The 10887-nt window shown below is 37.7% G+C and overlaps 1 protein-coding gene across 1 annotated transcript in view; it reads left to right on the top strand.

Annotated features, from left to right (window-relative positions):
• The first annotated feature begins 2525 nt into the window (after positions 1-2525).
• The window catches only part of LOC119789342 (spectrin beta chain, non-erythrocytic 1-like), a 40846-nt gene continuing 32484 nt past the window's right edge, over positions 2526-10887 (top strand). Inside the window, exon 1 of the mRNA XM_038294204.1 lies at positions 2526-2839. The gene's annotated coding sequence lies outside the window, so the exon portion shown is untranslated. The remainder of the gene's footprint in view (positions 2840-10887) is intronic.

The following is a 10887-nucleotide window of genomic DNA, read 5'->3' as shown; positions in this document are numbered from 1 at the left end:
GTTGTACAGTCATTTTGCAATAATTCTTATGCCTTTTGTCACTAATTGTCTATTATTACCTGTCATTGTGACATTTTTTATACTCAAATAAATACTTGTAACCAAAATTCTGTCCAAGTTTCATGCTTTTTATAATAATTAATATGTACTTTCTAGCAGAAACCTCAAAGGGGGCTTTGGGGCTGAGACAGTCTGATATTTCCAGCTATCTATTAATCTCACTTGTCTTGACCAAAACTTCAGTAGACCTGAAGAAAGATAAAACCAGAGAGGATAAAGCCACAATCAGTACAGCAGTGCCAGATTATTTCAAGCCATTGGTGAAATCTAATCCGGTGATCTGATTCCTGACTTCCTGCCTGTTTGCCTGACCTGATCTGTTTGTCAGCCTTCCCATTGCCAAACCTGGAACTGTTTCTTGACCTTGTCCTGGATTCCCCTCTGATGCTTCATTAGACTCCTGGTCACATGGCTCTGACCCTGGACTTTGCCCCAGACTATGGATTCTGGTTTGCCCTCCTGTTCCTCCTGCCTACTATTGTCATCATGGGTCTGACCCTCTGCCTGACCACGGATCAACGTAACTCAGCTTGAGTTATTCTCTTGGACTTCCTGAGCAGTGACAGCAACATCAGCGCTACTGTCGGCCAGCTCTGACCTCACCTTGTGGTTCTTTCCAGAGAAAGTTACAGTGGCCATTACGTTTGTGATTGATGCACATTGTAAAGATAACCTGTTCACTAATCTTCTGTCTCTCTTCCCAGAGGTTCCTGCCCTAGTCGCTGACACCACCTTCAACTGTTTCCTTTTAATAAACTGTGTTAAACTTTCACACTGGTTGTCTGATTTGAATTCTGGGTCCATCTGTTCTAATCATTACAGTTCACTGTGTATGATGTATATATATATACATATATATGTATATATATATATTTTTTTTTTTACATTATGTTTGGTAAGTTTATGTACTTAAAAAAATGAATTTGTTTCTGAGCTCTGTTCCTTGGTCCAGATGTATGTAAATACATGACAGTCTCATGTAGAACACTAGATATACAGTCTCCTGCAGGGTTATGGTTGAATGCCCATTTGTTCTAATCTAATGTAACCATTATCCCATGGCTTCTCCAATCATTTGTGTACCCCTGAATTACAGTGGGTTTTACATATGAAATTGTGGGATTTTTTTATATTTTATTTTTCTTTGAAATCTTTGAAAAACCTTTAAAAAAATCTTCCCTTAACCTATCTGGAAACTATGGCTTTTCTTAAAGGTTAAAACAACAAAACTACTGCAGGAAAACCAAAATTTGTTACAATTTTAGTGTAAAGAAACATTGAGACTGAATCAAAAGGATCTTAAAGTTTTTCAAGATGTTTTCCCTATGTGGGGAAACACAGCTTTTAATTTCTTATTAACTTAAAAACTTCTTTGTTAAGTTAAATAAACTAGAATATTTGTCATATAGAAAAAAAATACTGGGAAAACTTTCTTTTCCTCATAACATTTTAGCAGGGTTTATGCTTTTTTTAAAACATTTTGGCCATTTGAGCATATATTTTTTATGATATGAACATGTGCATCAGGTTCCTACAAGATTACCTGAACTTTGATCTTGTTTGATCATTAAAATTCAAAAGAAAAGTCAGTTCCAAAAATATATCTTAATAATCATAGTTTTTTTGCTCTCAGACTGTTTGGATTTTTCTTTATTTATGTGTTTCCCAGCTTTTACTTTGTAAAAATACTATTGCTCTGAAAGTTTATTGTATTGTTGTATTCTGACAACATCCAGGAGAGAAGTATCGGCTGTGCTTCTGCCATCAACACCTTTGTTTATAGATGCTGGAGATCGGCCTGTTTTCCAGTGTAGTCCTGTTTCTCTGACTGTGACTGGCTGGATGTGCTCTCTTCATCCTCTGACATAGGAGCTGGCTCTGAGCTCGTCTGCCTGGCTGTGTGTTTCCTGGATGGGGCCGCCTTTTACAGCTGCTTTTTGTATCTCTGCTTCTGTCTCCTTGAACCGCAGATGGCCGCTCACACTGCGCCTGGTTCTGCTGGAGGTTTCTTCCTGTTAAAAGGGAGTTTTTCCTCTCCACTGTCGCTACAAGCATGCTTAGTGTGAGGGATTGTATTTGAGTCAATGAGTCGATGCAATCAACTGGTTTTCCTTAGATAGAAAACTTTGAATCAATCTGACTGTATGATCTGGTTGAACTGTAAAGTGCCTTGAGATGACAGGTGTTGTAAATTGGCGCTATATAAATAAACTGAATTGAATTGAAACTGAATATTAATGCACCTGCAGCAGCATTATTATGCCTTTAAAAGTTTCCAGCCTGATAACTTTAATGGAAACCCCCCTGCTGCCCAGGTTGCTCTTCTTTGTCCTGCGCCTGGAGCGCAGAGGTTCTGTGAGGGTCTGTCAGGGTGGGCGGGTGGTTGGCTGATGTGAGGGCGCGATTAGAGCCCTTGCTGGGCTGGGCTGGGCTGTAGTAGGAGGGGGGGTTAGTGAGGAGATCAGAAGTGTCTCTGCCATTTAGAGAGGCCAGCTCTTGTCAGGAATGTCCGTCCTCTGCGCGCTCAGATCATGTATTGGATGCGCCAGCTTTATTTTTAACTCTGCAGGGTGGGTCAGTCGCTAAGTTTCGGAATGACAGTGGAGCGCTCCATGCCTCCATCCCCTCTCCCTCATCCCCCGTGCAGGACCGTGCCTTCCTCCTCCTCCTCTTCGCACAGTGACTCCTCCACGCGCCCTGACCCGCAGCCTTCAATGGGATTATAATTGGTTCACTGGCAGGGAGACACTTTAGAGAGGACATCAACCACAACAATTAAGTAAGTCAATATAAAGTGATTCAAATAAGTGACTTTCCTCATAAAAACCCTTATTTTTTTATCTGTTAACAATGCTGTAGTTGCGTCAACTTGAACCACCTGTTAACCTCCCGCGCTTTTATTCAGGGGCCGCTTTTGTTTTTTTACTGTTAGTAATAACTTTAGTGTTTTTTAATCAGAATAGTTTACTTCTAGAAAAAAAACTATCCTGTGAACTATTTAGTTTCCAGTTTTATCTGGTGCCGCAAAAAGGCCCCATCAGCGCGCGGTGATAAAATACGCAAATACAAGCCTTACTTGACGTCATCAACCTTTGAAGAAGTGAGGCTAAGTTTACTTGGTAACAGTTTTAAAAGTTTTACTTCTTGCATTTTTAATTAACGGTTAATAAAAACGTCATAATCTGAGGAAAAAAGCATTGTTTTTTATTTTATTTAATAAAGAAGCTTACCCAGATATTTAAAAGTATGGTTAGTTTTGGTTCAAAAAGCACGAATGATTAGTCACCTAAATATGGATAACGTATTAAAAATGTGAAATAATCTCAGATTATATTTAGAAATAGTGTTTTTATTAATATGACACTTCTAGGTCAGTGTAAGGGCCTTCAAAGGGGCCCAATAGGGAAATAGTTATGTCTCAAATTTATTTAAGTTTTAGGTTTCCATTTTCTTCCTCATAGTGATGTCAATCTTGTTATTTATTATTCTTTGAGCTATATGTTTTAAACTTGTCTTTTCCAAATCTCAAGAAAAACTTCCACTTTTTATTCCTCCCACTCCCAGTGGATCCTTATCCGGCCATCTCTTTGTTTCCACTTCTTATTTAAGACATAGTTTACTCCTATTTCTCTGCTTATGTATTTATCTATAGTTTAAAAGCTTGGAATCTCTAAGAAGTGGCCGATTGAGTAAAATCTATTCTGGGGAAAAACCCAGGTGAAGAACAGTGTTTACAATCTAAATGCTTACATATTTCGGGATAAAACTCTTTTTTTTTTTTTTTCTCTTCCAAATAAGACCCCAGTTATACATTTTCCACTCTTTATTGTAAACATTTTATTGGATTTTAAAAGAAATATGTCCTTTAAAAAAAGGAGTTCCTTCTTATTTCCCTAGAAGGACATGTGTGAGTGTGTTGCTCTGTCAGGACTAGCAGAGCCTGTAGTGTAAACACTCTCCAGACATAATTTACCATTGATTCCTTTTACCCTTCACTGTGTAGCTATGGATTGAGCTCTCTCTTGCCACAGACAAAAATATACCAAGCACAGCTAAAAAGGCTTTATCTACACAATCAGTATTCTGTCGGTTTACAATTGTTGGTTTTCTGAGCAGCAAAGTGACCCAGCTCGCCTCAGTTTCTCACACACATGCCTACACTTCGGGTCACTTGTCTTTGGCCACTCCCATGCGTCACTCTCTTATTTATTCCTGGTCCAACTCTGGACTTTTCACAACACTGCATTTTCCTCCTGCTGTGTAAAATGTTTTTTTTTTTCTGCTTAAGGTGCAGATTGGGAATCGGTATACAGCTGGAGCAGGGCTTTCATTTTTTCTTTCTTCAAAGCTTAAGTTAGGCTTCAGGTGGTGCTTTGCTGTTTGCATAACAGCTATTTTTAAAAACTACAGAAATAGATGCAGATACAGTAAATACCAGCGAGACTTAAGCATGCAAAGCTTACTTGTGGTTTCTTGTTGTTGTTGTTGAGCCTAATTATTATTTCATACTGTTTCCATTAAAAGCCAAATATGAATTCTTAGTGCAATGCTTGTATAAAATCAACAACAGTGCTCCATGGTGAGGCAACTCTCGGGTATCTGCAGGATTCCAGTTGGCATTTTTATCGCCCCTGTCTATGTTTTCTACCCTCTGTAAAATTATCCAGACTAAAACAATCATCTGTTAAGCTACAAAACTGTGCATGTGCACATTTTTCCTTCATATCTTTTATTTGTGAAGGCTATTAATAGATTCAGATATTTTTTGTGTGTCAGCTGTGGCATATTTAGCCAATGGTAAAGGGCCTGTTCAAGTCAGGAGACCTGACCAAAGTGTTTTTTTACCCTACATTCAGTCATTTAACCATTCAAGCACACACTGATGGTGGCAAGCTACATTGTAGCCACAGCTTCTCTGGGACTCAATGACAGAAGCAAGGCTGCCGTACACTGGCGCCACCGGGCCCTCTGACCAACATCAGTAGGCAATACGGGTGAAGTGTCTTGCCCAAGGACACAACGTGAACCGTGAACCGACCTTGAACCGACAACTCTCCGGCTGCATGGCAAACTCCTGCATCCAACGACGCTTGAGTTTTGGCAAAAATAACCAGGAAATTACCTCATTAATATAGAGAAAAGCAGGGCTTGCCTTTATGTTGAAAAGCTCATAGAAATTGTTGAAATTACAGACATGAATTCTTTAGCCATAAAAAAACTAAATACATTTTATTAGCTGCCAATCTTATATTCTTAAATTTTAGGACATTCGGACAATTGATGACATTATATATAGTACATTCCTCTCCACTTGCTTTAAACCTTAAAATCCTGAACGTATGGTTCAGGATTTTACCACAGAGGAACCCCAACTCTACACCAAGATAGTAGATGGATGGATGCATTTTATTTTCTGTTCATTTCGACGTGAAAAATATCCGAATTAAAAAAAGGAAATAACAAATTTGTGTCTAAATTCTAATGATTATTTTTTAGTTTTGATTAAAAATGAAAATGCCTATATAACAGTGTGTACAAATAGTTTCCATCTATAGTACCTTTATCTACTTATCTTTAGCTCAAGTAAAGTAAATTCTAAATATATCTAACCCTAACAAGTTATTTAGCCAATGGATTAATCTGTTAATGAATTTTGTTTTGCTAAATAATAGAAAAAGGTGATGTAACGGAGATATTTTTTTTCATACAAAATTTGAACCAACTGAAGCTAAAAGCTAAAGGGTCCTGGGAAGGGCCAAATTTACAGCAAAGTAGGTTTATCCCTCTAACATGCAAAATGTATATATTGTACATTTTCAGCTTAATTACTGCTATGAGTGTGTTATTTATCAGCATCTGATCTTTAAGAATCTGTTTACTGCAATTAATAATTCATTAGTTACTAGATTAATTTGACAGTTCATTTAATAATAAAATTAAGATTACCGTTATTAGGATTACCATATTCTGATTTAATACTTCAGCCCCATTCATTCTTTCATTTATTCATTCATTCGTTCATTCATTCATTCAAACACACATTTAATATTTCACTCATGCATTCATTCATTCATTTACTCATTCATTCATTGAATTATTCATTCATGATAAAAGTTTTTTCCAAACAAGATGATCAAAACATTTAACAGTAAAATCATGAAAACACTCAAATGGTTGAGAGAAAATAAAGTTTATAACAATTAGCCCGTTATAAAGTAACGTGCTAATGGTTGCTGATGGCGTGGAGGTCCAAAGGAAGCTGGTTCCAGAGGGAGCCGCCATATAAAAAGGCCACTCCAGTAAGCTGATGTTTTCTCAAGTAAGCAAACACCTCTTCTGTTTGGAACCAAAGTCTAGAACCCAAACCTCTTACTTCCACATTTTTATACAGACTAGTTTTATCATCCAACCATTTGATATTCTTACAGACTCTTGTCCAACTGAGTCAAAACATCGTAAACCAATCCAGGGTTTATAGCCCAGCAGTTATTAGTTTGTGATTATTATTAAGAAATGTTTATGTATTAAAAAAACAAAACTAAACAAAACAGATATCCCCTCAGATTATGAGTTTTTTTTTCTCCAATTACACTATTTTATAGTGTGCTGAAAACAAACCAATGCAATAGAGCTGTAATCTGATGACGAAGCTAAGGACCACACTGATCATGATATGATGCTGGTGGTACGCTGCTATCCTACTCAGCATCTTCCCTCCGACAGGATAACATATGCTCAAGGAGCAGGTGTGTTAGGAATATTTGTCCTCAAGGACACTAAAAGGACACCTCATCCTAGTCTCCATTAACTACTGGCCTTTTAGTCTGTACACCTCCAAATAAAGCTACATGAGCTATCTCCTTGTAGATGGTACGCCGCAGTGCACACACACTTAATTTACTGCTATTAGCGTTTGCCAGCCAAGTGGAGTCAGTCTTCAGACAAGATTAGAAGGTTTATGTTTGTTCACAGCTGACAGGTTGGGGATGGGAGTTTGAGCGGCATGTAAAGAGGTTTTTAGGCCGTAGTTCTGTCTAGGTAATGTGTGCGATGGTGATAAGGGGATCCCCTGGTGGTGGGTGGAGCGTCCCCGTGCTGATAAGAGCGCTCTGTGGAGGGCTGATACTGAGCAGAAGGAGGGAGACCTGTAGAATGGCATCATTGTAGAGAACTCAGGGCCTCTTCTCTGAATATACTGAGAAAACATCCATTGGTGGAATTGGGACATTAGTCTTTAGTCTTTAGACTTTAGACGTTACTCTACTCATTAATTATTGTGATTATTTTACATAAACATAAATGACATTACCCCATTGATAAACTATATTTAATTATATCCAAATACCATAAAACAGGCATGCTGTTTATTCTGTATTTCTTAAATTCTGTTTTTATTTTTCGTAAAAGCAATCATTCCCCCTTAAATGCTTTTCATATTACAACCACATCCTTTTTTATTTTAGCATGATTTTGTTTGATAGACGACAGGAAGACATACATAAATAAAGGGAAGCAGTGCATGGTTCAGAAAGTTTTATATAAATGGAAACTTGAAAAGTGTGGCACGTTAATCTGTTTCAGTGTTTGCAGCAGTTCTAGCTGCAGGCCTTCTTTTCAACGCTAGGGACTAAATTGAAAACCTGAAATCTTTTATTTCCAGTCAAAAATGGACAGAGAGGATATTTGGAATTTGCTTTCCTGTCTTATCCCAGATATTAAATTGGATTTAAGTCATTCCATTGTCACTCTTCCTGTTTGTTTAAGGTTGTTGTTCAGCTTGAAGGAGGGACATTTTTTACAGGCTCAAAGAAATTATCTTCCCTATATCTGCAAATTCCCACAGCATCATGCTGCCATCACCGTATTTTACTAAAGGGCGCTAAAGCCCAGTGGATATGAAGTCTTTTTTTAGGACATTTTTATTGGATAGCCTTTAAATAAATCTTAGTGGGATTTAAAGTAACAAAACATAACTTTGGTAATAAAAGGGTAACATTTCTTAAGAGTAGAAGCATGATTTCTAATCAAGTGCCATTAAGTCAAAGGCTTTTAAAAGTTTAACTGTCACACTAGTTCAAAGGTGACCTTGTGCTCTTCATCTGTTCAATGGAAAAATATTTCACATGCTTTCTATTTACCTACGGAAGTTTGAGTCACGTTCCTAATTTAAATTGCCACCAATGGAAGCACAAGCTTCAGCATCTCAAACTACCTGAGCACAATTGTTCACAAGAAGGCGGCTTCATGGAGCCCTGCTCATCAGAAGGGTTGTCCTACCCTTCTGATGAGCAGGGTAGGACATTTTGGGGGGGGCAGCATGATAAGAGAGTTATGCTGCACGCAGATAGAGCTATCTGAGTGGCTACCCTTCAACCCGCCATTCCACGCAAAGAATACCCAGACACCATCTGGGCTGTCACAGCCATGCAGAGTGACGCTCACAAAATGGAGCAGGTGGAAGGAGAAGAATAAGAAACCCTGGGCCCTCAGTGGTATCTCTGTTCAAAAAGGTAGTTTTAGGTCAAACATTTCCACAAAAGGCCTGAAATAAGGTTCTGACGGCAGGCTAAGAAGGAATGTCTAGCAGATTATTCTGAAAATGTATATTGGACACAGTGAAGATTAACTAAAACGATTGAATTGGATTAAGAGAAATGTCCTTTGTTCTTATTCTTTTGTAAGAGTTATGCTTCAAACGCAGAGATGTTGGTATTTTACTGAGTCATATGGACAAATATTTAATTAGAGGGTTCTCATGTTGAATATGACATTGAATGTTTCAAATGTTGAAACAGATATTCACAGATTCACAGATATTAAACTTACTGTATTATAAATAAGCGGTCCATTCAAAAGCTTAAATACACCTAATTAGCATGAATGTCATATAAACTGATCGGTTTGAGTGTTTTTTTTATATTAATTAGATAACCAAGATACTTTGTTTTAGACATCAACAAGTTCCTGGATGGATATTTGACCACTCTTCTGATCAGATGTGTTAAGTTCATTTATTATGGTTGGTCTCTTGTTACTGGTCTCATCCTAACCATCTTCTTCCATTCAGACACCTGACATGGTTTGTGTTTGGGTGAAATATATTAGGTACAGCAGTCTCATCATCTCCAGTTAAGCCAGTTTATCATAACAGAGTTAAATGCCATTCTTGACATTTTCAGGCTTAAAGGTATTTTGGAGGATTTTGCAATTTTTTTTAAAAGACCTGCCCTCTCTACTTAAAAAAAAAATGCACATGCACAACCCTGTGCCCGCTCCCGTGAGGGAACGCCTATTAAACGTGCATGCATAAGCATGCATGACCTGATCTCTCCTTAATGCACTCTGTTTAAAAGTTGCTGTCCTCATAGCTCATGCAAGATTACTGTGGCCGAACGTCCGCTCTAACCCCTAAATCCCTCAATCACTATATAGAGTGAGGACTATGTAGTGGAAGGATGATCACTGCTATTTGTTCTCCGTTGGTCATGCAGCTCCACTGAGCGTTGCCTGCGCCATCTTTGTTGTTAGTTGCCTATGTCGGACAGCGCAAAGCACCGTGGTGAGAAAGAAGAGCTTCAATGACTGTCTGAAACCTTAGCTCACCACAGATTTACGTCTCAAGATGCACATGCGCACGAGCACGTAGGACAGCCTTACGTAAACATATCACTAGAATGATTGACAATTAGGAGGACCACTTATTTTGATGATCCACCCAAAAATAAAAGATCGTCCTCTATATTAGGGTGACCATATTTTCATTTGGGAAAACCAGGACACCTTGGAGCGCGGGGGGGGTGATATTGAAAGAACAAATGTCTCATCATCGGGATTTGCTCCGTGATCAGAGGAAATGTTACTTGGCGCAGAACAGTTGTGAAATTTGGAGTTCAGTTTAATATAATAATACAACTCTGTGAATAGTTCCGTCTGAAATTAATGAAAATAGTTGTTTTAATGGTTATAGAGTCAGATATGTGGCGGTAATGTTTGGTTTATCTAAAGGTTTTAATCTGTTACTGTGTAAATGGGTTTGGCTGTAATTTAAGGACAGATTCTAATAGATCTGCAGAGTGGGAACTATAAATCTGATAGGATTTTAATTTTTTTATTGTTGTTTTGCACAATATGTTTAACTAAGTATTTTTTCTTGTTGAATATTAGAGATTTTGCAGATATATTTTGTAGATACATTGTTTAGATTTACTTATATATTTCTAACCCTTTTATAGAATAGAATAGAAAATCCCTTTATTGTCCCACAATGGGCAGATTTACAGCAGCAGAAAGATTATTGAAAATGGTCACACAAATGAGGACCTTAGAGAAATATAATAGGGAAACATAATAGGGAAGAATTAAAATATAAAAAATAAAATTCTGTAAAGTGTTTTAACAATATAAAACTGGAGAATAAATAACCAATATGCAGCTATGGACATTTTTACAATAATGGATATTTGAAAATAGCAGCAACATCAGAGATGTGCAGAATAACAGCAGCAGGTTATTTAACTGACTAAGGTTTCTATCATTACATTTGATTTGATTTGTTCCTGCTCCCGGTGGATGGAATCTTTATTCCACTCTGGATTCGTGTGAGTGTAGTCTTTGTTCACTTTAACTTTTTTTAAAATAGATAAATAAACAAACAGTTTTGAAAACCTCCGTATTCATTCTTTTCCTGCTTTGTGTGTCAACTTTCACGGTTGCTAAGCAACAGAGCATACAGCAGTAAAACCCGCCGAAGGGAGGACCTGTTCGAATTTACAGACAGAACTCTTCCGGCCTCCTTATTTTCAAGGACTTCGAAGGATCCAGTCTAGG

Source organism: Cyprinodon tularosa, unplaced genomic scaffold, assembly GCF_016077235.1.
Source record: "Cyprinodon tularosa strain WSP-4 unplaced genomic scaffold, ASM1607723v1 ctg1097, whole genome shotgun sequence".
Lineage (NCBI taxonomy): Eukaryota > Metazoa > Chordata > Actinopteri > Cyprinodontiformes > Cyprinodontidae > Cyprinodon > Cyprinodon tularosa.
Note: the sequence above shows the minus strand (reverse complement) of the source record. Positions and strands in the feature narration are given on the sequence as shown.